Below are 26,915 nucleotides of genomic sequence, written 5' to 3'. Positions count from 1 at the left end.
AGATCTAACTGGGATACTAGTATCTACTGCCATTCTATCTTTGTTGGGAAGTTTTGCCTTAGTCATTAAAACATAAAAGAGAAATTGTGTTGGTAAATTAGGTGACATTTGAACAAAGTATCTTTCTTTCTTACATTCATCAATAATGAAGATCTCTGTGGTATCAAAAAAAAATCTTAAATTTAAGGATGTGGGATTTTTCATCACTGCCAGTGACATCATAGGGAAGCTGGGAAATGTGTGCAGACCAGTGTCCAAGTCCTCAGCTAGACAGTGCACGTAGGAGGTTTTGATATGGAGTTAACCCTTTCATGGCTCCAGCCTTTATAATCTTTATGCTCCTTCTGTAAAAAAGCTTATCATTAAGAAGGAATTGAAACTCATTTACACTGATGTGTCAATGTGTGATGAGTTATCTTTGGTTGAAAGCCTACAAATTGGGGTTCCTGTCCTGGTTTGAGATAACTTACCAACTTCCTTGGCTCTCTGAAACATCTCTCTCTTCACATACAAAATAAAGGAATTGGCTGTTATAGCTGATGACCAAGCTGTAAGAAATACCTAGAGAATTTTTGGATGAATATGAATTGAACTAAATGGACAGATACACTTCCAATTACCACTTCATTCCTTCTTAAGTTAATTACATTAAGCCAACTCTAGTGTTAGAGCCAATTAACATTTGCCTATACTACATCCTACTCTTCTCTTCTCTTGACACCAATTTCTTTAATGCCCAACCTTTGTCTGTTTCATTGTCATTTTCTGCCCTGAATCGCACTGACATAAGTGATTGGCAGGGGAGTCCTTATGTCAACAGCTGGGACTCTATTAACAATTTACAACAAGACTCAGCTTTGCTTCCTCATCATTTCTTACTGGCAGGCTGCAGAGTCTTGTCCTGACCTCTTGGGGGCTCCAGGGCTGTCATCATTGTTGTAAAAACATCTTTTATTTAAGGAACAGAAGCAATGTTTCCTACTTTGCTTTTAAAGGTCTTTGCTCTGACAGTGGTTTTTGTGGCAACACATTTTTTGGAGCCTAATCTTGCTCACCCCCAGCCCAAGGCAATTGAATATTGTTATTAAGTATGTGATTGTCTGTATTTAATCCCAGTCTCTTTCCTTCGGACTGTGACTTTCAACAGGTCAGATACCCATTTTTGGAAGTTAATAATACACTTTAATAATCAAATCTGAGAAGGTAATGATTGAATTTACCTCATCCGTGATTATAAAGATGAAAACATAATCTATGACAGACATTTAGAAGAGTTCCTTACCTACACTAAAAGCTCGCAAAATGCTAATAACAACATGTGAGCTGTTTTTCTCATGTGATCCTTCATTTGCTCAGCAAAAGATAGTTTGTTTCAAGGAGTTGGAACTGAACAGTGAGGCCACTTCCTTTACCGGGTACTCAATTGTGGCTTACTATTTTTTCACAGGCCTATTGCAGCATAAATGACATATGGTACACTGCACATATGTAAAGTATAAAACTTCATGAATTTAATCTATGTCCACACCTGTAAGCCTGTCACTATGATCAAGAAAATGCGTGTATCCATCACTCTAAAGAGTGTTCTCCTGCCATTTTGTAATATAACTCTTCCTGCCTGCCACCGCCCATCCTAATTCTCTAGCAATTACTATGCTTACACTCATAGCTGTTTGTGTGTTACAGAATTTTATGAAATTGAATTACATAATGTATATTTTTTAATCCATTTTCTTTCATTGACCACTTCTTTGTGTGGACACATGCTTTCATTTCTCTTGGTTAAATAAATGCTTTAGAATAAACAGGTTGTATGGTAGGTGGAGAGAGACACTTTTCCAAAGTCGTACAGTCTTATATTTCCATCAGCAGTGCTTGAGATTTTCAGTTGCCCCACATCCCTGTCCACCAAGTGTGGTTAGATTTTTTAGTTCTAGCCGTTAATAATGGGTGTGTACATGAGATACCACCTCCTCACACCAGTCAGAATCGCTAAAAGTAACCAGTCAGGAAATGACAGGTGTTGGAGAGGATGTGGAGAAAGGGGAACCCTCCTACACTGTTGGTGGGAATGCAAGCTGGTGCAGCTGCTCTGGAAAACAGTGTGGAGGTTCCTCAAAAAGTTGAAAATACCTATGACCCAGAAATTGCACTACTGGGTATTTACCCCAAAGATACAAATGTGTTGATCTGAAGGGGCACCTGCACCCCAGTGTTTATAGCAGCAATGTCCACAATAGCCCAACTATGGAAAGAGCCTGGATGTCCAAAGAAGAATGGATAATAAAGAAGGTTGGTATATATATATATGATGGAACACTACTCGGCTATCGAAAAAAAAAATATTGGATGGAACTAGTGGCTATTATGCTAAGCAAAATAAGTCAATCAGAGAAAGTTATTATATGATCCCACTCATATGTAGAATTCAAGAAACAAAAGAGATGAACCTAGGGGAAGGGAGGGAAAAATAAAATAAGACCAAATCAGATAGGAAGACAAACCCTAAGAAACTCTTAATCATAGGAAACTAACTGAGGGTTGCTGGAGGGATGGAGGTAACTGAGTGATGGACATTGAAGAGGGCATGTGATGAAATAAGAACTGGGTATTATATAAGAATGATGAATCACTGACTTCTACCTCTGAACCTGATAATACACTACATGTTAATTAATTGAATTTAAATTTGAAAAATGGGTGTGTACCAGTTTCTCACTTTGGTTTAATTTCATTTCCCTGATGACTAATGAATTTGAGAATTTTTTCATGTGTTTATTGGCCATCTATATGTCTCCTTTGGTAATATGTTAAAATATTTTGCAGATTTCATTGGTTTTCTCCTTATCACTGATGTTTGACAGTCATTAGTATAATATCGCATAGGCATTTTATCAGATATGTGCTTTGCAAATATTTTCCTTAGTTTGAGTCTTGCCTTTTCATTTTCAAAAAAATGGTGTATTTAGAGGAGAAACTACTTCTAAGTAAAAAAGAAGTATTCTTTTATATAGTTGATCACTTTGGTTTCCTATTTAGGAAATATTTTTCCAAACCAAATGGTCACAAAGGATTTCTCCTAGTTTTCCTTCTGGATGTTTTATAGTTTGTTCGCTTTAGATTTGGTATCCATTTAAGTAAACTTTTATATAGCTATAGGTAAAGATTGACGGTTTTTTGTTTTGTTTCTTTTTCTGCAGTTTGTTCCACAACCATTTATTTAAAAAAATACCCCTTCCCATGGAATTCTCTTAGAAATTTCATAGAAAACAAATTGACTATATATGTACAGGTCAATTTCAAAACCCGGCTTTTCAGCTAATCTATGTGTATATCTTTTTTTAATGTGTATTTTTAATATGTATTTCTCTATCCCAATATACACTTTTTACCAGTGTGTATTTGTTGTAGCTTTATGTTAAGTCTTAAAATCAGGGTAGTATAAGTCCTCCAAGTTTGTTTTTCCACATCAACGTTTTGGGTATTTGGGTTCTGAATTTCTTGTTAATTTTAGAATTAGAGTATCAATCTCTATAGAAAGAATATGCTGGTATTTTGTTTAAGACTGTTTCTAATCTAGAGATCAATCTGGGGAGAATTGGTGGCATAAACATAGAGACTTTCAATTCATAAACAGTATATGTCTCATTTTATTCACTTGCTTAATTTCACTTAGAAGTGTTTTGTGGTTTTCTTCTTGTCTGTCTTGAAATTTTTAAGTCAGATTTATCTTAATCACTTCATATTTGATGCAATAATAACCTATATTTTATTTCATTTTTTTCATTGCTATGGAAACAATTGATTTTTGTATATTTACTTTTAATCTTACAAATGTTCTAGATTTACTTCTTAGTTTTGTATATTTTTTTAGATTAGCTAATATTTTCTACATAGACTACTATGTCATCTATAATATATGTTTGACATTTCCTTTTCCATTCTGTGTATCTTTTTCTTTGTCTCTTTAAATTTTTTTCTTGTTCTTTCTTTCCTCTTCTCTTTCTGCCTCCCTTTCTCTGTTTCCTTCTTTGCTTCCTTTCTTTGTAATTTTTATTTTATTGCACTGGGTAAGTATTTCCAGTACAATCTAGTAGAGTAGAAGTGGTGACAACTGTTATTCTTGTTTATTTCCTAATATCAGGGGGAAAACATCCATTCTTTCACCATTTCACCAATTGAGGGCTAATTGGATTCTTCTATAGGATTCCTTTACTGCGTCAATCAAGTTCACTTTTATTCCTAGTGCTGTGAGAGTTTTCACCATGAACGGATGCTAGAAATTGTTGAATGCTTTTTCTGAACCAATTAAGATAGGGTTATTCTCTTTTAACCTCTATGGTGAAATATATAAAATTTTAAATGTTAAACCTTATAGGTTTAACTTAACCTTAATAGGATAAATCCCATTTGATCAGGATATAGTATTTTTAATCCACTGCTGGATGTGACTTGATAAAATTTTAAGAGTATTTGTATCTTAGCTCAGGAGCAGATAAAGTTCAATGGTTCTATAATTTTTTGTTTTTTCTTAATCAGAATAATATTGGTATCATAAAATTACATGTGAAATATTCTCTCCCTTTACTGCTTTCTGAAAAGGTTTGTGTTTGTGTAGAAGTAATGTTTTTCCCCTTCTTTAAATATTTCACTGAATTCACCTGTGAGATCTCTATTGAGAGTTTCCTTTTTAAAAATATTTTCAAAAACATATTCCGTTTCTTTAATAGATAAAAGGCTATTTAGATTTTAATAGTTGGTGTCTTTCAAGGAATTCATCCATTTTATTAAAATTGTTCAATTTTATTGGGAAGGTTGTTCATAAAAATCCCCTCATTATCAGTTTAATGTCTGTAAAATCTGTAGCAATTATTCTTTTCATCTCTAATATTGGTATTGGGTTTTTTTCCTGATCAGTCTGCCTTCAGATTTATCAATTTTTATAGATTCTTCCAGAAAAATAGCTTTGATTTTTCTTTATCTCCTCTATTTTTTTTTAAATTTCCATGGCCTTGTTTTCTATTGTTTGGAATTAATTTGGTGTTCTTTTATACTCTTTCTACACGCTTTAGATTTGTCTTTTTTTTTCTTTGCTTTTTGGTTCTTAAATTGGAAACTTAGGTTATTCCTTTTAAACCTGTCTACTTATGTAATAGAAGAAATTAACAGAATTCCCCTCTAAACATTCCTGTAAGGGTGACTGGGTGACTCAGTTACTTAAGCATCTGCATTTGGCTCAGGTCATGATCTCAGGATCTTGGGATTGAGCCCCATGTTGGGCTTCCTGCTCAGTGGGGAGTCTGCTTCGCTCTTACTCTGCTCTTTCCCCTGCTTCCTCTGTCTCAAATAAATCTTAAAATAAGATAACCATTCTTATAGCTATGCACATAAATTTTGGTATTTCATGTTTTCATTTTCTTTCAGCTCAGAATACTGCCTATTTCTTTTCTGATTCCTTTATTGATCTGTAATTATGAAGACATGTCTTTTCAAATATTTTAGATCTTCCAATTTTTAAGTTACTGTTATTTAATTGATTTCCATTGTAAAAAGAAAATATATTTGGCATATTTGAATCCTTTTATATTTATACAGATCTCATGATTGTGCATATGGTCTATACTGGTACATATTCCCTGTGCACTTGAAAAGAATGTGTATTTTGCTGTTCTTTGGCTGAGTGTTCTAGGTCAGTTTGTTTGAGAGTGTTGACCACATATGCTATACTTTGTACTTGTTCTGTCAGTTATTTAGAATAGAGTGTTAAAATCTGTATCTATAATTGCGAACTTGTCATTGCAGTTCTATCAGTATTTGATTCGTGTAGTTTGAAGCACTGACATTAGCCCCATAAACATTAAGAACTATTATGTCCTCCCAATAAATTGGTAACTTTATTATGAATTACCTTCTTTATCCCTAATACCATTTATTACTATGAAATGTATTGTGTCTTATATAAAATAGTTGAACTTGGTCTCTTTTAACAGTTAGTTTGGCATATCTTTTTCCATGCTTAACCTTTGTTTATATCTTTTTATGTAACCAATGTCTTATAGATAGCTAATTGGATCTTGCTTCTATATCTAATTTGAGTCTCTGGATTCAGAGTCCAGAGTGCTCACCATGACAACATCTGTTTAATTGGGAAGTATTAAAAATTGCATTTAACATGATTAATGGTAGAATTATGTTGAAGTAAATCACAGTGGTATTTATTTTGTATTTTCACATGTTGTTAATTCTTTTCTTCTCCTTTCCTGCTTTCTTTTAGATTCATTGTCTTTATGATTCTGAATTCTTCTTGAAACATATTTTTGGAGGGCATAGAATTCTAATTTCATAGTTTTTTTTCTTTTGCTTTCTGTACTTTAAAGAGATCACTTAGTGATCCTGATTTGCATTCTTCATTTTCCTGTCCATATATATCTCTTTTTTCTGGTTGTTATTTTATTTCTTTCTTTCTTTTCTTCTTCTTTCTCCAAATTTTTATTTAAATTCCAGTTTGTTAACATACAGTGTAATATTAGTTTCAGGAGTAGAATTTTGGGATTCATCACTCACATATAACACCTAGTGCTCCTCACAGCAAGTGGTGTATATAATGCCCATCACCCATTTAGACCATTTCCCACCCACCTCTGTCTGTCAACCCTGTTTGTTCTCTACAGTTAAGAGTCTGTTTTCTGATTTACCCTTCTTTTCTTTCCCCTATGTTTATTCGGTTTGTTTCTTAAGTTCCACATATGAGTGAAATCATATGGCGTTTGTCTCTGACTATTTCACTTAGTGTAATACTCCAGCTGCAACATGTTGTTGTAAATGGCAAAATTCCATGCTTTTCGATGGCTGAGTAACAGCCCATTGTATGTATATACCACATTTTCTTTATCCATTCATCAGTTGATGGGCATTTGGGGGTCTTTACATAATTTGGCTAATGTCAATAAAGCTGTTATAAACATCAGGGTGCATATATTCTTTCAAATCAGCATTTTTGTATCTTTTGGATAATTACCCAGTAGTGCAATTGCTGGGTCATAGGGTAGGTCTATTCTTAACATCATGAGGAACCTCCATACTGTTTTCCAGAGTGACTGCACCAGCTTGCATTCCCACTCACAGTGTAGGAGGATTCCCCTTTCTCTGCATCCTCACCAATGCCTGTTGTTTCTTGGGTTGTTGATTTTAGCCTTTCTGACTGGGTGAGGTGATACCTTAGTGTAGTTCTGTTAATGGGTGATGTGGAGCATCTTCTCATGGGTCTTTTAGTCATCTATATGACTTCTATGGAAAAGTGCCTATGGAATTGGTATCTAAAGGGGCAAAAATGGAAACATACACTAGTTAGGGAGTTGTTGCAGTAGTCCAGGTGAGAGACCAAGACAGGTTAGCCTTGATGGTAAATGGTTTTAAGATCTATTTGGGGGGTGCCTGGGTGGCTCAGTGGGTTAAAGCCTCTGCCTTCGGCTCAGGTCATGATCCCAGAGTCCTGGGATGGAGCCCCGCATCGGCCTCTCTGTTCAGCAGGGAGCCTGCTTCCTCCTCTCTCTCTGCCTACTTCTCTGTGATCTCCATCTGTCAAATAAATAAATAAAATCTTAAAAAAAAAGATCTATTTTGGAGACACAGCCAATAAAACTTATAGGTGAATTTGATATGAAGGAAGGTTAGATTGGTTTGAGGTAAAGGGATGAATCAAGGAAGACTTTGAGGTCTTCAGCTTGAACAATCAGATACATGGTGAATTTGTTACTGACATGAGGACTGTGAGGTTTAGGAAGAAGGTAGCAATTCCATTTTTTGGTATGTTAAGTATGGACATGTTATATTTCCAAGTGGAAATGTCAAGTAAGTTGTCAAATACGTTTGGACCTTAGGGAAAAAGTCAAAGGTAGAAATAAAAAAATGTTTCATTTGACATTATATAATTGCATTATTTCTATCTGGTGACATTATTCTATTTGAGAAATATTCGGCCTGCTTCACTCAGGACTCCAGTTACTTACCTTCCAGAGGTCTGATGGTACCTTCAGTCTTCCAGGCTACTACGGAACACAGGCAGGGATAGAATGCCCTCTGCTGGATAACTGACAAGGTTTAGCCCACTGGGGTACAGACATGCTAACATAGGGATTAGGTGCTTCTCAAACAGATTACAAACTGGACAGCCATAGGAACCTAAATACATGAATTGGGCTAGCTGTTAAAGAAAAACCTGGAGTATCTGGGAACTGATACAAAATGGGGATTTTATGTTGGGCAATAAAAATGCTTCTCAGTTTTAGCCTAATGCTACAGGTAGAATGCAGGTTTTAGGAATCATGTGGGTCCCAGAACAAGGGGATCTCTGGCTTCTCCCTTTTGCTCCATGCTGTGCTGTTCTCCATGTCTGTGGAATTCCCTAGGCACATGCATCCCCTTTCTCATCATCTAGGGATATTCTCCTGCCTACTCAGGTGAATGTCTCACTGTGCCCAGAATCAGTAACCAGGAATCTTCAGAGCGATCAACACAGATTACAGAATAATCATAGTAAATTATGAAATGTATTTTGAAATAAAAGATTAAATGACATATATTTAACACAGCACCCTCTCTCTTTTGAACTATGCAAATAAGTCCCCTGAAATCCGTGTGCAAAGACTGTGAGTAGCATTGAAATAAAAACTTGACTTACCTACCAAGAGTAACTTTTCTTCCCCACCCCAAAATAGAGTACACATCCTTTGTTACACAGCCAACTTTATTTGTTTCCAGTTAGTCTAGTAAAGTGGATTTTGTCCCTGTGCTCAGTCCTGAGGGTCAAATTCACCTCTACATTACCTGTTAGCACTGTTCTTCCCTTAACTGGATGTAAATATACCCACTAGCATGTAGGTGAGCCCATCCAAATTCGCCCACGGTGGTTCCCACTCTTCCTGCCAGAAGGAATAAAAGAACATGTTAGCTTCCCCCCCAGTAATCCTTTATTTGGATTTCATTTTCTTCTCCCTCTGGCTTGGGATCCCTATGTTCTTAGAAGAGAAGATCTTTTAGAAACCACCTCCATAAAATTTACTGGATTACTTGAAAATTCTAGCTAATTAGGAAAAAAAATAAAGAACAAATTCTGTTCCTCTACTCTTCTAAACACTTTGGTAACTTTCTGAAATTACCCTATCATGTTACTTTGAGAAGGAGATTTCTACTTTAACCTACTGAGTGTAACCATGATTTTTCCTTCAAGTTACCATGTGATATATACGTCAATGTTAAAAACAACCAGTCTCCCTAGTACATTTACATTGTTTCCAAAGTGGCTTTTAGACTGCTTTTGAACAATATAGTCCCTAGTGTTTACAGCCACCTTTTCAAAGCTATATTCAAAATCAAGTTTAGAAACACCCACTTACTGCTGGAGTTTTTTTTTTTTTCTTTTTCTTTTCTTGGCCAAATACCAATATGCATGTTTCAAAGAGTACTTCCTTAACAGAGAGCTTGATTATGAAACTCTAAGTATTATTTCTGAATATCTATTTTATTCCTGTTGTGTGTCCAAATCATTTTGACTATAGGAACATGCACATCTTACTTCCAGTAAATTCTCTATAACATGTAATTATATACACACAACTCCATGTCTTTGGTCTTGCATCAAAACCTGGTAAGAGGCAAATGTCAGTAGAGGAAGATGCTTTCTTGAGTGGTATATCTATTATTTATACAGTGATGGTGTTAAGAGGTATTGCTGAGTAACATAAATGCTTTATTTTAACTGAAGTGGAACACTGTTCCTGTTTAATAACTCAATAAATTAATGGGAAAAAAACACAGATTAATGTGCTGAATCCTCCAGAGTTTTCATTTTCCAAAGACAGAGAATGACAGATTAGGGAAAATGTCTAAAGCAAAATCCATAGTATTGAAAGAGCAGTTACTAAAGAAGAGCACCCTGACTTTCCCATCAACTTTAAAAACAACAAGATGTGAAGTTTACAAGGCCAAGTGCTCTTAATACCAGGGTTTTTTTCCCCCATTTGGCTTCTCAGTGTGTTGTGACTTAATACCAGGGAGGCAGAGTCTGGTTTCACTTTCAGAATCTTAGGCATTTTTATAGGGCTTATATTATTTATATAGGTTTAGTTATTAGGGAAATAGGTTACATTTAATTTAACCTTCAGGCAACGTGAATGTGGTTTGTTGTTTGCATTTGCTATTCCCTCTGTCTATAATACAACTCACGCAGATCTTTGCTTGGCTGGCTCTTAGTTATCATTCAGGTCTTTGCTTGAATGATACTTTGTCAAAAAATCATCACAGACAACGCACTGAACTCATACACGGCATTGTCTTTATTTCCTACTCTGCATTGGTCTCTAACTGAAAAGTTTCTCTATCTGAACTTATGTGATATTTAGTTACCTGTTTATTACTTGTTGCTTTCCCCATTATTCCTTTATTTCGTGTGTGTGTGTGTGTGTGTGTGTGTGTGTGTGTGTGTGTTTTTACTATGCCCCTGAAACGCATACACCCGTTGCTTCTTAGTAGTGTTGAATAAAATAGATTAACAAGAAGAACCACATAAGGCAGTGTCATTTCAAATCCATTTAACTTTGGGAGGAAAAACTGTTAAATTCCTAGCTTACACAAAACGTCATAGGGGGAATAAGTTGAAAAGTTTTCTGTTTCACATGAGACATGCATCATAACTATTTTCCCAAATACGATTTTAGAATGAGTTGTCTATTTTATGTCAGTTCTCATTTCTTCAGAAATGGCCAAACTATCAAGTGACCTTGCAATGATTGGCTGTGTAGTTTCTGTTGTCACTAAATCTTGTCAAGTCTCAGCACATACATGAGAGCCTTCCTCACCCTGTGCACAAATCCAGGTTTTAACTGTGAGAACTTAGGTTTATAGAAGTATCTGTGGAAAACAGTGACCAGAGAAATTACAGACCTGTCTGAAACCCTCTGCAGCTACAGAGTTCAAACAGGAGGTAGAAGCTTTCTAAAAGAACTACTACTAGGCAGTTACAGCATCTGTGAGATAAGGTTCTTCTTTGTATCCATGAGCATTTCGCTAGTTTTTGTGATCAGGTTCCTAAAAGTCAGTGTCACTGAAGAGTTTTCGAGGCAATTTTCCCTCCCATCTGATGAATAAGAGGGCTTTTACTAAGGTAGAGATGTTAGGATTGCCCCAAAGGATACCTAAGTCTGCTCGGATTCTAGATTATCAACGTGTGTACCCAGATAGAACTGGAGCCATAATTTCAGCCCCTTGCTGGTGCATTGTAGGAACTCAATAAGGAAGTATAAGGAAATCGAGTTCTTTCTTCCTGAAAAGACAGTGGAGTGTTTATGTTAAAAGGCATTTATATTCATTGATAGAGAATTAGTGGCAGGGCCAGTGATCTAAGAAGATAGCAGCTTAGATGACCAGTTCCAGGTATTATTATCATTTGTATCCACACTGTGCTTGAGTAGGTAGTCACCTTTCAAGGAGTAACATTAAAGACAAAATGAATATCACATTTCAAAGTTGCACTCATTAATAAAAACTGGTTCTTTCCTAAGCTAAATACACTACTGACCTACATTTATTGAAAAGTCACAATTATCTTTTTCCTGGATTTTGCATCTCTTTGTGCCTGAAACTACCATTTGACACTTTGAGGTCATTTGTTTTGGAAGGAGCTGATAAAGGATAAAAATGGATAAATCAGGAGATTTTGGCCTATGAGAAGTAAAAGTAGGATTTCTGGCTCTTGCTTGGCATTTTCACTAATGTTAGGAATACTTTCAATAAGGCAACATGGTACCTTGTTATTGTTCTTACTCTTTTAGCATTGAGAAAAGGCAACCATTTTAGCTGTTGCAGTCACAGACGACATTTCTTGCTTCATAGCCCACTGCTGAGCCAAGCTTTCTGTTCCATTAGGAGTTGACGGGGCTCAAGCATTTACCTTGTCTTCTCTGGATAACAGTTCAAAGAAGGAATCATGTTGGACTCTTAGAGGCCATGTCTGTGATCGGAGGTTCTGCGATCGGAGTTCGAGATAGTGGTATATCACTTGTCCGCTTTCCCTGTGTGAATAGACTACTGTAATTTTTATAACTTATTCTTACTTTAGTAGACATTTTCTAACTTTTTGCCCTATGTAATTGAAAGCATTTCCATATTGGTTTGCTGTTCAAAACTGAACTCTTGGAAAATGCACCCAGAAATTATAATAGTATAATTCTCTTTCAATGTAGGAAATGATGTGATAATTTTAACAATAACAATATTACAAGAAACTCATCCAAAGAAAAAGATTAGCTTTATAAACTCGTGAAAAATTAGCCTAGTTCACAACAAGTAAATGGTATGGTTTTCCCAATTTTATATGCTTTTCTAAAAAATAGTCAAGTATTCTCTTGATACCTTAAATATTCTATTTTTCAGTAGGATAAGATAACTTCATATACAATAAGAACAAAATAAGTTTAGACCCAGAGTTGGCTAAACTTCTACAAGTCCTGAACCTAAACTGGTGATTGCTTAAAGTCGGTATACCATGTATAGTGAAGTTTTTCAATTGTTAAAGCCAATAAAATAGATTTCTAAAATCTTGATGTAAGAATCAGCTCAGTCTTAATTAATACCATGCTTTCAGCTCCTCTAGAGGATGATGGGACTATAAAATGATAGACTTTGTGTGCAGTTTGCCAAGGTAAAACTTTCTACTTCAGACAAAATTTTCTTGCAGAAACCAGGTAAAGCAAATGCTTTTCAAAAACCACAGCTAGGGAAGCGGCAAAGGGAAAACACACTCCTTTTTTGAAAACCCATCAATAAACATAGAAAGACAAGCATGTGGATGGAGAATAAAAATTAACAATGAAAAACACAAAACAAATCTGTCAGTTCTTCTCCCAGATGGTCAGATAAAATACAACTGAATTAAAAGAGGAAAGTCTACTAAGAGATTTTGAACAACTTAGCGACCTTAGAAGATAACACTTAATCTGTGTGCATGTGGGGGCCTCTACAGTTAGTTACAGGTTGCTGGGCCTGGAACAGCAAGGTAATAGACTGAAAAGAAAGAACACACACGCGATGAAGCAGCTGATCCATCAGCAACTGTTGGTACTGGAAACAGGAATGATTCGTACCCTCTCCCCTTCCTAGAAAATTCAGCTCAGGAAAAAAATAAGTTTAGGAAACTAAGGATAAGTCTTTGACAGTAAATACTTTTTAGTTAAAAATTAGAGTCACCTGTGTGGCTCAGTCAGTTTGGCATCCCACTCTTTATTTCTGCTCAGGTCATGATCTCGGGGTCACAGGACTGAACCCCACATAGGGTTCTGTGCTCAGAGGAGAGTCTGCTTGAGATTCCCTCTCCCTTTGCCCCTTCCGTGGCACGCTTGCTTGCTCTCTCTCTCTCTCTCTCTCCCTCTTTCTCTGTCTCTGAGGTTAATAAATAAATCTTTTTAAAAACTAAATAAAAATGATGGCACATGAACGTTATCCAAGATATATGGATATCAGGAAATAAGAGGAGGAATACCCCAAATGTTCTTGTTATTCAGCTAATAATCTATAGATTCTGGTTTTTACAATAAGAAGAACTGAAACAAGTTTGTTTATTCTAGGCTTTTCTCCAACTGTACGTGTTGAAACAGCTTGGGTCCTGACCTAAAGTTCTCAGAGCCTGAAGTATTTATGAGTAGTTCAGTGATTAAAAATGCTAGGGAGATTTTTCTCAGTAGCAATTCTGAGTGCTAGGAAATGATGGGATCTGTACCTATTAATTCCTCAAGGAAGAATGTGTATCCTATGACATTTATTCCCAATTTAATACAGTTTCTATGCACATTTCTTGACAAAAGTTTTGGAGAACAAACTTGATGGTATAATATAATTCAAGTTTTGTTAAGAGGGTAGATCTAATGTTCAGTGTTCTTACAATTAAAGGAAAAAGAATGCACAGAAACTTTAGGAGGTGGATATATCTATTACCTTGATGGTGGTTGTGGTATCATGAGTGTTTACATATTCACCTAAATTCATCACATTAAATATGTGCAGATCTTTGTGTATCAATTATACCACAATAAAGCTATTTTTAAAAGGTCCTTCAGTGAAGCAAGAAACAAAACCATGGTAATAGAAAAGAACAAACGTATCTCAAACCTTAATAGTGTTAGAAGGGGGAAGGTGAGAGAAGATGAAGAATCATCTTATATCTTTATATCTTGTATCTTATATATCATCTAATATCTTTACGAAGATCATAAAAAATTAGTCCCAATTTTTCAACCTTCCCTGGATCCCTATAGTTGCTCTGCACCATTTCAGTGCTCTCACATTGTGACTGGGGCATTCTGCCCTAACTCTCTAATCGTGGCTTACCCAAGTTATGTGATTTGGCCAAAAGGATTAATAAGTATAATTTATTGTGTGAAAGAGAGCTATTGTGTTTGTGACTGGGAAAATTAGAGTACGTATAGGCAGCATATAGAATGGAAGGCACATAGGTATCCTTCCTTGTTAATTTGATATATATACTCAGAAGTCCAAGGACAAAAGCAGTTCTCTGGAAATTCCCTATTTTTTAAAAAATTCTAATATTGAATTGAAATATTTATGGATTAAATGACATAAGTGAAAATGTGGGCTGGTATCTCTAAAGCACATTTCCTACAGTTAGAATAAACAGATTTTTTTTTTCAGCAGTGGAGTCCAGAAAGCTCTTCTCTTGTTAATACCCTTGACAGAGAAAATTAGAAGTTGTATGGGGAAAAATTAAAGTACAACTGAAATATTAGCAAGTCATACATACAGTGCTTTAGCTTTATTGATGAAAATTGTAATTGTGAGAAATATACATAAACAGAATTTGTTTCAAAGATTTTGTGAACAGGGGCACCTGGGTGGCTCAGTGGGTTAAGCCTCTACCTTCAGCTCAGGTCGTGATCTCAGGGTCCTGGGATCGAGCCCCACATACAGGCTCTCTGCACAGCAGGGAGAGTGCTTCCCCGCCGCCCTGCCCTCTGCCTACTTGTGATCTCTCTCTCTTTCTCTATTGAATAAATCAATAAAATCTTAAAAAAAAGATTTTGTGAACAGAAAGAACAGTAATAATTATTTACAGTTGAAACAAAATCATAGTTTTTAGTTTCTAAAATTGATGCTTGTCTTCAATCTTTGTGTGTGAAAGAGAGCTATTGTGTTTGTGACTGGGAGGTAAGCCATGATTAGAGAGTTAGGGCAGAATGTCCCAGTCGCAATGTGAGAGCACTGAAATGGTGCAGAGCAACTGTAAGGATCCAGGGAAGGTTGAAAAATTGGGACTAATTTTTTATGATCTTCATAAAGATATTAGATGATATATAAGATACAAGATATAAAGATATAAAGATATAAGATGATTCTTCATCTTCTCTCACCTTCCCCCTTCTAACACTATTAAGGTTTGAGATATGTTCGTTCTTTTCTATTACCATGGTTTTGTTTCTTGCTTCACTGAAGGACCTTTTAAAAATAGCTTTATTGTGGTATAATTGATACACAAAGATCAAAAGCAGTTCCCATTTTATCTATCCCCTTTCTCTCCATGTCTGCACAGGCCACACTCACCTAGATCCTTGGAGAAACTGTTACCAACAAAAAAATAAGAATAAATAAAAATAAAAAAATAAAGTTATTTATTATTGGTGAGAAAAAGGACCAGTGATTTTATCAGTGATACAGGACATCCATACTTCTTTTAAGACTAAGCATATATGTAATTTACTTAATAGTTCAGTAACACATTCCATTACCCACCATATCACTCTCTCTTGCATTAGAAGATTTAGGCACAAATCAGTAAAGTAGCCATTTTATAATGTATTATTTCCAGGGATTTGGAAAGTAGTATATGAGGGTACAGTCTCTACAGTTGGCTCAAGCTGCTATAATGAAAGACGCATAAATACAGTGACTTAATTACAATAGCTACTTTACTTTTCTCCCATGGAATAATTCCAAGATTGAGAGCTCAAGGCTGTTAGGGAGACACTCCTGTTACCAAAATGAGGCTTCCAATGTTGCTCTGCTCTTCATCATTCTCAAGTTAGGAGAGACTGTGTAAGAGAAGTCCATGGCAAACAAGCAGTGTCCCTTTTAAGAAGGTCTGGAACATGCATATATCTCTTCCACTCGCATTCCTTGCCTGGAACTTGATCTAATATCTATAGTGAGCCTAAAAAACAAACAAATTTAAAGAAACCCAAAACTAGAAAATACTGTTTCTAATGAAATACTTATGGGCCCAGTTATAATTCTAGAAATCCATTTTATAATGTAATGACGGAATGGAAACTGTGAAGCAATGACCGTCTTGTCATAGAGGATATGGGGGCTGCCTTTTCAAAAGATGGTCTGTACTTCATCCCATACCCTCTTGTCAATGTCACTTTGCCACTCCCACATCCAAAAATAGAATTAAAAGCTTATCTGACTCTGGGATATGTGACCAATAGAAGGTAGAAGAAGGGACTTTCTGTGACATCTGATGCTGTCATAAGAACCTTTAGAGATTCTTCCTAAGTCTCATGGAATACTCATTTTTGGGACCACCGTTGGGAAACTAAGCCATCTTCCTGCAAGAAATATGATTTCACTCATGTGTGGAATTTAAGAAACAAAACAGAAGAACATAGGGGAAGGGAAGGAAAAATAAGATGAACATAGAGAGGGAGGCAAACTGTAAGAGAAGCTGAACTCTAGGAAACAAACAGAAGGTTGCTGGAGGGGAGGTGGGTGGGGGGTTGGGGTAACTGGGTGATGGACATTAAGGAGGGCACTTGATGTGATAAGCACTGAGTGTTATGTGCAAATGATTAATCTCTAAATTCTGCCCCTAAAACTAATACTGTAAATGTTAACTAAATTGAATTCAAATAAAGAATTTTTTAAAAAGTCCAAGGCACATAGAGAAGGCATATGTAAGTTCTTGAGTCAACAAGCCCATCTAGGTATGTAGTGAATAGTAATCATTAGCCACATCAGTGACCCATTCTGGATATGCACCCCATTTAAGCTTTAGGATATCTCCAGTTCCATTGTCCCTCTGACTACAACTGCATGAGAGTCACTAAGACAGATCACCCAGAAGTGCCAATCAACCACAGAACCGTGAAAAATAATAATAAATTGTCTTAAACTTCTACACTTGAAGGCAGTTACATAGCAATAGGGTAATAAGATGATAAATATTTATTATGGACACTGAATGAAATCTCTTTGTTTATGAGTTGAATGATAAGTATTATGCTAGCAAAAGATTCTCCCTTCCTTTGCTTTACTTTTCGTGTTAAAAATGTTCATTGGTGCTGGTCTGGAGCCACTTCGGTGTCCTTGCCTGAAATACCTTTTTTTCCATTTCAGTCTAGATTTTAGTTATTGTTAAAATGTAAGTACCCCCAGGAGAGAAACTTTTTAGATACCATCAACCATTTTTACCTTAACTGGAATGAAGGATCTGAGAGTATGTGTTAGATTTCAGGCTTTATATTTCTAAGCAAAGCAAAAAAGGAGACCACAGCATCTAACGGGCAAAGAACTGGGAGAAATTAAATGTAAAATTCACAAACCTCCTAAGTTTGTAAGATTCTGTTCTACATTCAATAGCCACGTAAAGAGAAGTGAAACTCCTAGGAGGACATACTAAGAATCAACAAATTATTTTAATTCCTAGAGAATTTTGTACATCCATCATGGTGTTTATTCTTTCTTTGAAATTATTTCTATGTGTATCTAATCTTGTTGGGTGCCCAGAGTGACTGATAAAAAGTAAGCTAGGCGGTAATAAGTTTACCTGTTTACGTTCCAGCGTGGTCATTTAGAGACTGAATCAGTTCACTGGTTTCATTTCCTTATCATTAATATATCAGTTATTTTCTGGAAAGTCTGTGGCTCCAGCATTCTATCTAAGTTGAAAAAAATACCATTTTCATAAATCTTCAAGAGAATTTCAAGTTAATATGAAGATCATTATCTGTAAATTTTACATATATATTTAATTATCCATCTATTTAAAGGACCCACACGATAATTAGCTTTGCTTTCAGGGATGTAATAAAATGGGTAGTGGTAACTCTACTTACCAATACATACATTAGAAAAAAAAATTGTTATAGTCATTTTTCAGGTGTCAGAATTAAGAAACTATCTTTTGGAGATAGTTACCAGTGAAGAAGTCAAGATATATTTATTTTTATCAGCAAATGCCTATGGCTTATTTCCCTGGGTTTGTGCCACTGAACATATGTGAACTAGTTAGGAAAGTAAAGCAATATGACATAGAGAAGAGTTGTTTCTCCATAAAAGAGCACATAAAAATAATAATGCTTTATTATATATTATACATAATACATATTATATATTATACATAGCATTATATGCATATGCATGACATATATATCCATGTGTTGCCAAGATTTATTAATGCGAATTCCTGAAACTGAGGAAGTGGACAGTCTATTGCTTGTTGCTTCTTTCTTCCCTCCCTCTTACCTTTCATACTGTGGAATTCATCAATATGAACCTCTCTGAGGACTAAATTATAGCTAGAGAGTGCCTTGGGACCTGGAGAGAAGGAAGACCAGCACACCATATTAGTATCTTGCTGAAGGTCAGTAGAACTAACATTTTCTATGCTCTGTGTATTAAGACTTCAGATTCTTGTGACATGTTTAATTATACAAGGAAAGAGGAAAACAGACCTAATGCTCTACATATACAATTCTTCCCCAAAACCTACAAGTTTTAACTCTTAAAATATGATATTTCGATCTTGAAATTGATTGGCAGAAAAAATTATTGCCTGATAAAAATATCATTACAAAGCCCAACTGTTCTAGAATGGTTGCTCCTACTCACTGAGTCTGTGAACTCCTTTAGCACCGTGTTCATCTGTCTGTAGCAGAAAACTCAAGTGCCAGTGACTGAAATGTAACAGGGAGCAATTTTTCTCATTTGACAAGATCAGAGGTAACCATTCCAGAGCTGATAGGTTGGCTCCTGGAAGTACCATAGGGACTTAACATCAGCCACTCTACTGAGCGGTTCCATTTTCATGTTCACAAAATTGTTTTTCTAAAATGTATCATGTTCACATGCCAGGGAAAAAAAGTAGGCCCAGTGAACTCAAAGGTGAATGAATGATTTGTCCTTTGTTTATGAGGAAACCAATCCTTTTCTGTAAGCTCCAGCCAATGGAACACTTTTTATATTATTTTGGTCAGAATTAGGTCACAAAACTACTGATAATCTGTAAAAAAAAAAAAAAGTCTGAAAAATTAGATGTGAAGGTGAATACCTTGCATCCTTCGACAACACAGGGATTTCCTTCAGTGGTGATGAAGGGGGAATGTGTGTGACGAGCAAAAGCAATGTCTGCTCCAATAGTGGATGTCCCTAGCTGCTATGAAATTAGAGATTTTCCCAGGGACAAAATAAAGAGACTTTAAATTTTTAAAGCACTGTTGAGAACTTTGCTCTGACAGGGCAACAGGGAAAACCCTTGGGTGGCAAAAGTGATCAATCATGGAAAAAGAGTTGGACAGGTCAATAAATATAACACTGGCAAGCTGACTTTGATGTACGACAGAATAGCAAAGTCTAACTCCCTATAATGCTGCACTAGGTGCCCTGATAGAAAGCAAATGCATCATTCAATAGACTCCTTTGATTAGAATTACCATACCTAACTGGTGCAGCCACTTTTCATTACTGATGACAGCCAAGAAATGCTGAGATTGGTCCGTAGTCGGTGATGTGAGTGTCCTCGTAGCAAAAGATACGACCTTGATTTTCCCAGTCTAACTCTTATTCATAGAATGATAATTTGAGTGAACCAGCATTCATTAGCTACAATAACTGGCTCTATTCTCCTGCCATAGGTAATCACCTTTACAATAATGGTGGTGGGATGGCAGCAGTATATGAATATATTGTTTACTTCCTATATCCAAGAAAAAAAGAAAAAAAAAGGGGGGGGGAGGACAAATGCCTCAACTAAGGCACCATGGTAAGCAATTTACCACAGGAATAGGGCAAAGGAACTGATTTTCTAAGACTCTTCTTGGGATATATATTCTTTTTAATTTTGATGGATTGATATTTGAGAGGGCAGGTGTGGGGAGGGGCAGACAGAGAAGGAGAGGCAGAAACTTTGAAGCAAACTCTATGCTGAACATGGAGCCCAGTGCAGGGCTCAGTCTCATGACCCTGAGCTCATGACCTGAGTGGAAACCCAGAGTCAGACACTCAGCTCACTGTGCCTCCCCGGTGCCCATTTTGCAATATTAATAGTTTTCCTTTTTCTATAAAATAGACTGATGTGAAAACTTAAATTTTTTCTTTTTTCATATTTGTGAATCTTTTTGTATTGTTATTCTTAAGTTATTCCTTTTTTTTTTAACTTTTCAATTACTATAGCACAGTAGGTAGATAGCTTCAGCAGAGATTGTGTCATGTCTGAAATATTGCAGTCGATTTTATTGGGTAACCATCCCCTATTTTTAGTCACTATTTAAAAATGATGACAAAAATAAAATGAAATTGGAAGGACACTCTCTTCCAATTCTTTGGTTACTTTCCTCACCCTATAGAATGGCCTAGGTTTTTCTGTTTGTATCAGTCTGTTCAGACTGCTTTAACCAAGTGCCACAAACTGGTAGTTCAAACGACGTAAGTCTACTGTCTCATAGTTCTGGAGGGTAGCAGTCAGAAGTCAGGACAACCACAGAACTAGTTCCTTCTGAGAACTGTGAGGAAGGGATCTGTTCCAGGCCTCTCTCCTGGGTTTGTGGATGGCTATCTTCTCCTGTGTGTCTTCCTGTCATCTACCTTGTATGTGTGTCTGTGTCCAAATTCCCCTTTGTGTAAGGACAACAGTCAGAGCTCACTGTATTCCAGTATGACCTCATCTTAACTAATTACATCTGCCCCAACCCTATTAAAAATATAGTCACATTATAAGTACTGGAGTTTAGGAGTTCAACATAGGTATTTGGAGGGGGACACAATTTAACACATAGCCCCTACTTAGAAAGTTTTTAAAATTTTGAGCTTCTTTGCCAGCTCTCACTTCCCCATTAGTAGAAAGCTTCTTGAAGGTATAATTACTATTTCTACTAAGTTTATCAAATGATGTTTATATACACTTAACCCTTTACCCTGTTTACCCTTGCAGCAATACAGTGAATGGTGTCACACCTTCTGTGAATAGGTGAACTAACAAAGGCTAAGAGATTTTGTGATTAGGCTAAAACCACTGGGAAAATGGCTAAGTCAAGACTTAAATCCATATTTTCTGATTGCCTGGCTCCAAGATATTTTCAATACAATCATTCTGCCTCTACTCCCTTACCATTCATGTACACGTTGATTGAAGTTCTAACAGCTTTTTGGCCTTTTTCCTACCTTGATTTTTGGTTCACGTATTTTTTCCAAGATGTTTGGTTTATACAAATAATGTCATAAAAGCAATGAAAGTTAATGGAAGTTAAAAAAAAATCTTAGGTAAAATTTGAATCAGCCCATGTAACTTATTTTTAGGCCAGAGAGGATTAAGATAAATTGCTTGCCATACAACCTTCTCACTTCACTGACTCCTCTAGGCCATTGAGACAAATAACTTTTAATTTTATGGTCTATTAGAGGAAATGCTTTAAAACTTACTGTGTACATTTTAAACCCTTATTAACATTAAACCATTGTGGCCTCATTCCTTTGATAGGAAAATATGTAGTATACTTCTTCTAAGTATCCAATGAAGCATACTCCACCTAATATATTACTCTTTTAAAAATCATTTACATAGGATAGGAGATAATGAAGTGACTTAGTTTATTTCATCTGCTACCTCCAATACTTTAAGAAAAATTAGTAATGTTCCTAAAGTTTGGAAAAGTTTACTTTATTTGTATCTTGGAGAGAAGGCAAACCTTCAAACTCATAAGTAAATATTATAATTGTGCATTGGCAATGCAGATGTCAACCTGGCCCACAAACTTTGAGGAGTAGTCATTGGGAAGGTGTGGCAGGGGTGAGGGAGGACAGTCCAAGCAAAGGGTATCTTTGATTAGCTTATTTTGCAAACCACACTTTAGGTCAAGGACATATCTTGAAAGATGATAATATGAAGGCAGAAACTATTTTTATTTTTACTATTCCCAATATCTAGCAGAGTACCTTGGACATAGCATTTATTTAAAAATATTTACTGAATGAATTAATGAATGTGAATGCTATAAAAAAGTCTTCTAAACATGAGGTTAAAGAGAGGCAATAAAATACCATTAAAATAACATAATCAGCATATTTTCCAATTGTTTTGAGTTTTGCCTAAATATTTTACTCATCTATCTAGCCATCCATGTGATCAGTAATTCTTTTGTTCATCTGAAATAAATTTGACCTTTCAGTATAAAACAGGTGCTAGATTATTACAGAAAGTATTAACTTAGAAAGTGATGGTATACATAAAGAACGTTAACATACACAGTACAATACATGTGCTATAGAATGGGTATACATACATATCCACATATGTATATGTGTGTGATAGGACACATGCACATGTATATTACAATGACAGTGGAAAGTACTGAGAGTGACTAATATGTTGCTACTGGAGATAAAGCAGAAAAACAAAACAAAACAAAAAAATTCTTCCAACTGGAAGCTCTCTTGATTTTCACTCTCTTGAATCCTATTTAAATAGTGCTACGGATTCAAATGAATGATCAGGTCAGTATGAAAAATGAGGCCTTTGCCTTTCTCCATGGACACAGGCTTTAGCAGGGGAGGGGGGGGCGGTAAAGGAGATCAGAAAATTGATCTGCTCCAGAGACGCTAGCTGTAAAACTTTAGGCATTCCTTGACCAATCTAGCATTGAAAAGAATAAATAATTCTGAAAAAGATCTATCTTTGCTACCATATTTCTTATTTATTTCTGGATGTATTATGTGTATTTAAAAAAAAAGCCTTGGTTAAATTTATTTCTCATTCTGTTGTTTTTGGTTAGTTTGTATAAGCCTACACAAATACTTGTTTATGTATATTGTCATATAAGTAATATAAAATAATTATATATCCTTTAAGTGAATTTATATACCTTAATACCACTAAAATGTTTACATCAAAATAAACTGAACATTCAAAAAGTCCCTGTTTGGATATGACAATATGATAAGCAGTACTCAGGAAAGTTAAAAGGCACAATTATTACAACTTTAACTTCCATCAAATGACATTTTTTCATGCATTGTCTCTTTTGACCTTTACAAAGAGCTTTGTAGAGACATGGTCATTGACCTGTATTACAGGTGAGGAAACAAGGCTGAGTGGTAAAATGTGTCCTCAAGTTCCCACAGCTGAATCCAGGGCTCCAGTCTATGTATTTCAGACTGCACCCTGACTCTCCCATTCTTTAATGAAAGGCTGGTAGCCTGCTGGAGAACTTGATGAGTCCTCAGAGATGAAGTGATCTAAAAAAGAAAACCTTTCTTCACAGCTTATAAATGTGTCACATCCAAAGTGTTTTTGTTTTAGTCTTCCCAATTCCTAAACCAGGAATCCTCTTTTCCTCATCCTCTGTGTTATATTCAATAGCAAGCTATTTTGGCCACAATATATATATCTTGAACCCATTCACTTCACTGCATGTCTTACATTGCATCTAATGGCACTTACCGGTCTCTTGACTGGCTTCCTGTCTCCCTGTTTTCACTCTGGTGCCCATTTCTATAAAGATTAAATACATGGTAGGGACGCCTGGGTGGCTCAGTTGGTTAAGCCGCTGCCTTCAGCTCAGGTCATGATCCCAGGGTTCTAGGATCGAGTCCCGCATCGGGCTCCTTGCTCAGTGGGGAGCCTGCTTCTCTCTCTGCCTCTGCCTGCCACTCTGCCTGCTTGTGTTCTCCCTCTCTCTCTCTCTCTGACGAATAAATAAATAAATAAAATCTTTAAAAAAAAAAGATTAAATACATGGATTTAATTTTATTTTTTAAAAATCCATAACCGTAATTTCTCTAAGCGAATTATTGTAATGCTTTCCTTTTGGAGAAACCCCTTATTTGCTTTATAACACATGGGATATTTTCAAAACACTGATGTCATGTATATTCATATTTAATAAGAACAGGAGTAAAGGAGTTGATGTATCCTACAAATATCAAAGTGTTAATATATCCCCAAGAAACCTCAAGTTTTATAATGAGATCACCTTGGGTATGCTTAAAATTTTTTAACTGTGATTCAGTGGCTTAGGTGATTAGGCTGTTAAGTGTATGATTTAATTTTACTTTAATTTTGATGAACAGCTTTGCAGGGCAATTCAAGATGGAGTGTGAGGTAGTATCATTTCTACGGCTGTCTTATTCCTGTAAGTTGCTACTGAATGAAAGGAAAGGAAAATGAGGTTTGTAGTGGTCTTACTTGGAAGCTGCTGCGTAGGCACTGACCAATTCTTAAACACCATTGCTTCCCCGTAGATTAAACAAGCAGTGTTCTCTTTAGGGATACCATTAATCAGTTATCTCAATCTGGTAAATTTCAGCAGACAGCCTCTGTGTCAACAGTTATAAGTAGCTAGGGAATAAAAAAATGAATCTGTATTATTCTCTATCTCTTCTAGGGATTTCTCTACACTCTACATGGTTGATAGGGGAAAGGAGAGTGTGTTGATTCCCATGTCATTTCTAGATTGGAGGTCTTTACCCTGAAGCTTTGTTGAAACTCTTAACAATAGTCAGACCTATCTCAGTAGGTGAAGAAACCAAGAGAAAGAGAGAAAGAGGATTTGGTATAAGTATGAATTCAGTTTGTGTTAAGTTTGAATTGCATTTCATAGAATTGTCCTAGCCATTAATTGTCATCAATAAACAGGAAAATATTTTACTTTGTAAGAGATAATGAACCTCATAGGCTCTGAAATAATCTGTGTAAGAAATCTAGAAGAAAAGAATATGATTTTGACCTTGAAATGTGATAGAGAGATTACAAACCTTGACAAAACCATGAGAAATGAATGGCAAGCAGCTAAGTCAACAGTGCTGGTTTTCAGAAAACAGTTTTGGGGAACACTGACATTTGAAATGCACTAGAGCTGCTTACAATAATTACTACCAGTTGTGTCTGGAGAACCAGTACCCCAGACTGTGAAGATGTAAAGCATTTTCTTCCCACTCTAAGTAGAAAAGAGATGAGTAAAGAAACAGTATCTATTATTAACAAATGTTGCTCAGCAACTATCAGAAAAACAGAGTAAATAATAAGGTTTTTTCCCCATAGCATCAAGGTGAATTTTTTTGGTCTACATAAAGAATAACAAGAAATTTCAAGAGATATAATAGTGTCAGAGACTGAAAATATATGTTCCCTCCTATAAATTAGTACCCACAAACTGAGGAATAATTCCAAGCTAAGATACATGTGTCTATTACTAAATATTTAAATGCTTCTTAAATTCAAATTTTGGGTATGAACCAACAGGAAAAAGCCTTAGAAAAATTTGAGTTTGAGTTAGTTTAAGTTTGGGGTTTTTTTGTTTGTTGGTTTGTTTCTTTTTTTTTTTTAAGTACCTGAAAATAATGTTTTGTTGAGAAAAATTACTGGAAATTTCTCTTTGATATCAAGGTTAAAATGAGAGTCTCCTGATGACCTTACAGTGACCAAATATTAAATTCATTTAATTCTCAGGGCCATACTCCAAATACTTCCAAAGAAAATTCAGCCCTCTTTTGACCCTAAATATGCCTAGAACAAAATCAGAGCAGAAGCTGGGGGAAGGACCACCTTAGAATTCTATCAAAGTCTACAGCTACCCTTCTTATTTGTCTTCCTAAGAGTTTATAAAGTATTTAGGTCTGACATTTAATTCTAGAGTTCTTCACAGATAGCATGTGATAAGTAATTCTAGATATCATTTTTGTTTTAGTAATATTTTGAGTTTTTATTTATAATTCATTAGATACATAGATCTTAAGTGTAAAGCTTGAAGAATTTTGAGAAATGTACACATGATAAAACCATTACCCAAAACACAAAAGAAAGAAATCTAAATCACTTCACAAAGCATCCTTGTTACTTGGTCCAATAGCCTAATTTCTGTCTTCACAAATTAATTTTGCATGTTACTAAACATCTTAAAAATGAAATAATATAATACATACTCTTCTATGTCTATCTTCTTTCATCCAACATGTTTTTGAAATTCAGCTATGTGTGTATCAATAGTACCTTTTTTTTGTGGTATTGTTGACAAGTCATCCTTTGTTACAAATATCCAAAGTTCATGTATATTTTCTCCTATTGATGGGCATTTGGGTTATTTCAGGTCAAAGACTATTACAAATTGAGCTGCTGAGAAGATTCTCATGCATGTCTTTTTGTAGACAAATGGACTTATTTCTCCAGTACGTAGGAGTGGATCTGTTGTGCCATAGAGCATGTCTGTATGTAAGCTTGAAAGAAATTACTAGTTTATCAAAAGTCTATAGCATTTTACAATATTACCAGTTTATGAGAATTTCCTTTGTTCCACATTTCTACTCATCAGAATTTTTAATATAACATTATCTCACTGTGGCTTTGTTTTTCACTGATGAATAATAATGCTTACCAAATTTTCTTTTTTCTTTTTTTTTTCCATTTTATTTTATTTCTTTTCAGGGTTCCAGCATTCATTGTTTATGCACCATGCCCAGTGCTCCATGCAATACGTGCCCTCCTTAATACCCACCACCAGGCTCACCCAACCCCATTCCCCCTCCCCTCCAAAACCCTCAGTTTGTTTCTCAGAGTCCACAGTCTCATGGTTTGTCTCCCCCTCCAGTTTTCCCCAACTCACTTCTCTGCTCTATCTTACCAAATTTTCATATGCTCTTTGACC

General features: G+C 35.6%; 1 long non-coding RNA gene across 2 annotated transcripts in view; it reads right to left on the bottom strand.

Moving 5' to 3' along the window:
• Nucleotides 1-15,553: 15,553 nt before the first annotated feature.
• The window catches only part of LOC125100945 (uncharacterized), a 66,638-nt gene continuing 55,276 nt past the window's right edge, over nucleotides 15,554-26,915 (bottom strand). Inside the window, exons 3-5 of one of the 2 annotated variants that reach the window (XR_007127710.1) lie at nucleotides 23,717-23,767; nucleotides 18,529-18,600; nucleotides 15,554-16,213 (exon numbers count right to left, since the gene is read on the bottom strand). This is a non-coding gene — a long non-coding RNA (uncharacterized LOC125100945). The remainder of the gene's footprint in view (nucleotides 16,214-18,528; nucleotides 18,601-23,716; nucleotides 23,768-26,915) is intronic. The other variant, XR_007127709.1, reaches the window with a different exon arrangement.

The sequence above is a fragment of the Lutra lutra genome, chromosome 5, assembly GCF_902655055.1.
Source record: "Lutra lutra chromosome 5, mLutLut1.2, whole genome shotgun sequence".
Classification (NCBI taxonomy): domain Eukaryota; kingdom Metazoa; phylum Chordata; class Mammalia; order Carnivora; family Mustelidae; genus Lutra; species Lutra lutra.
Note: the sequence above shows the minus strand (reverse complement) of the source record. Positions and strands in the feature narration are given on the sequence as shown.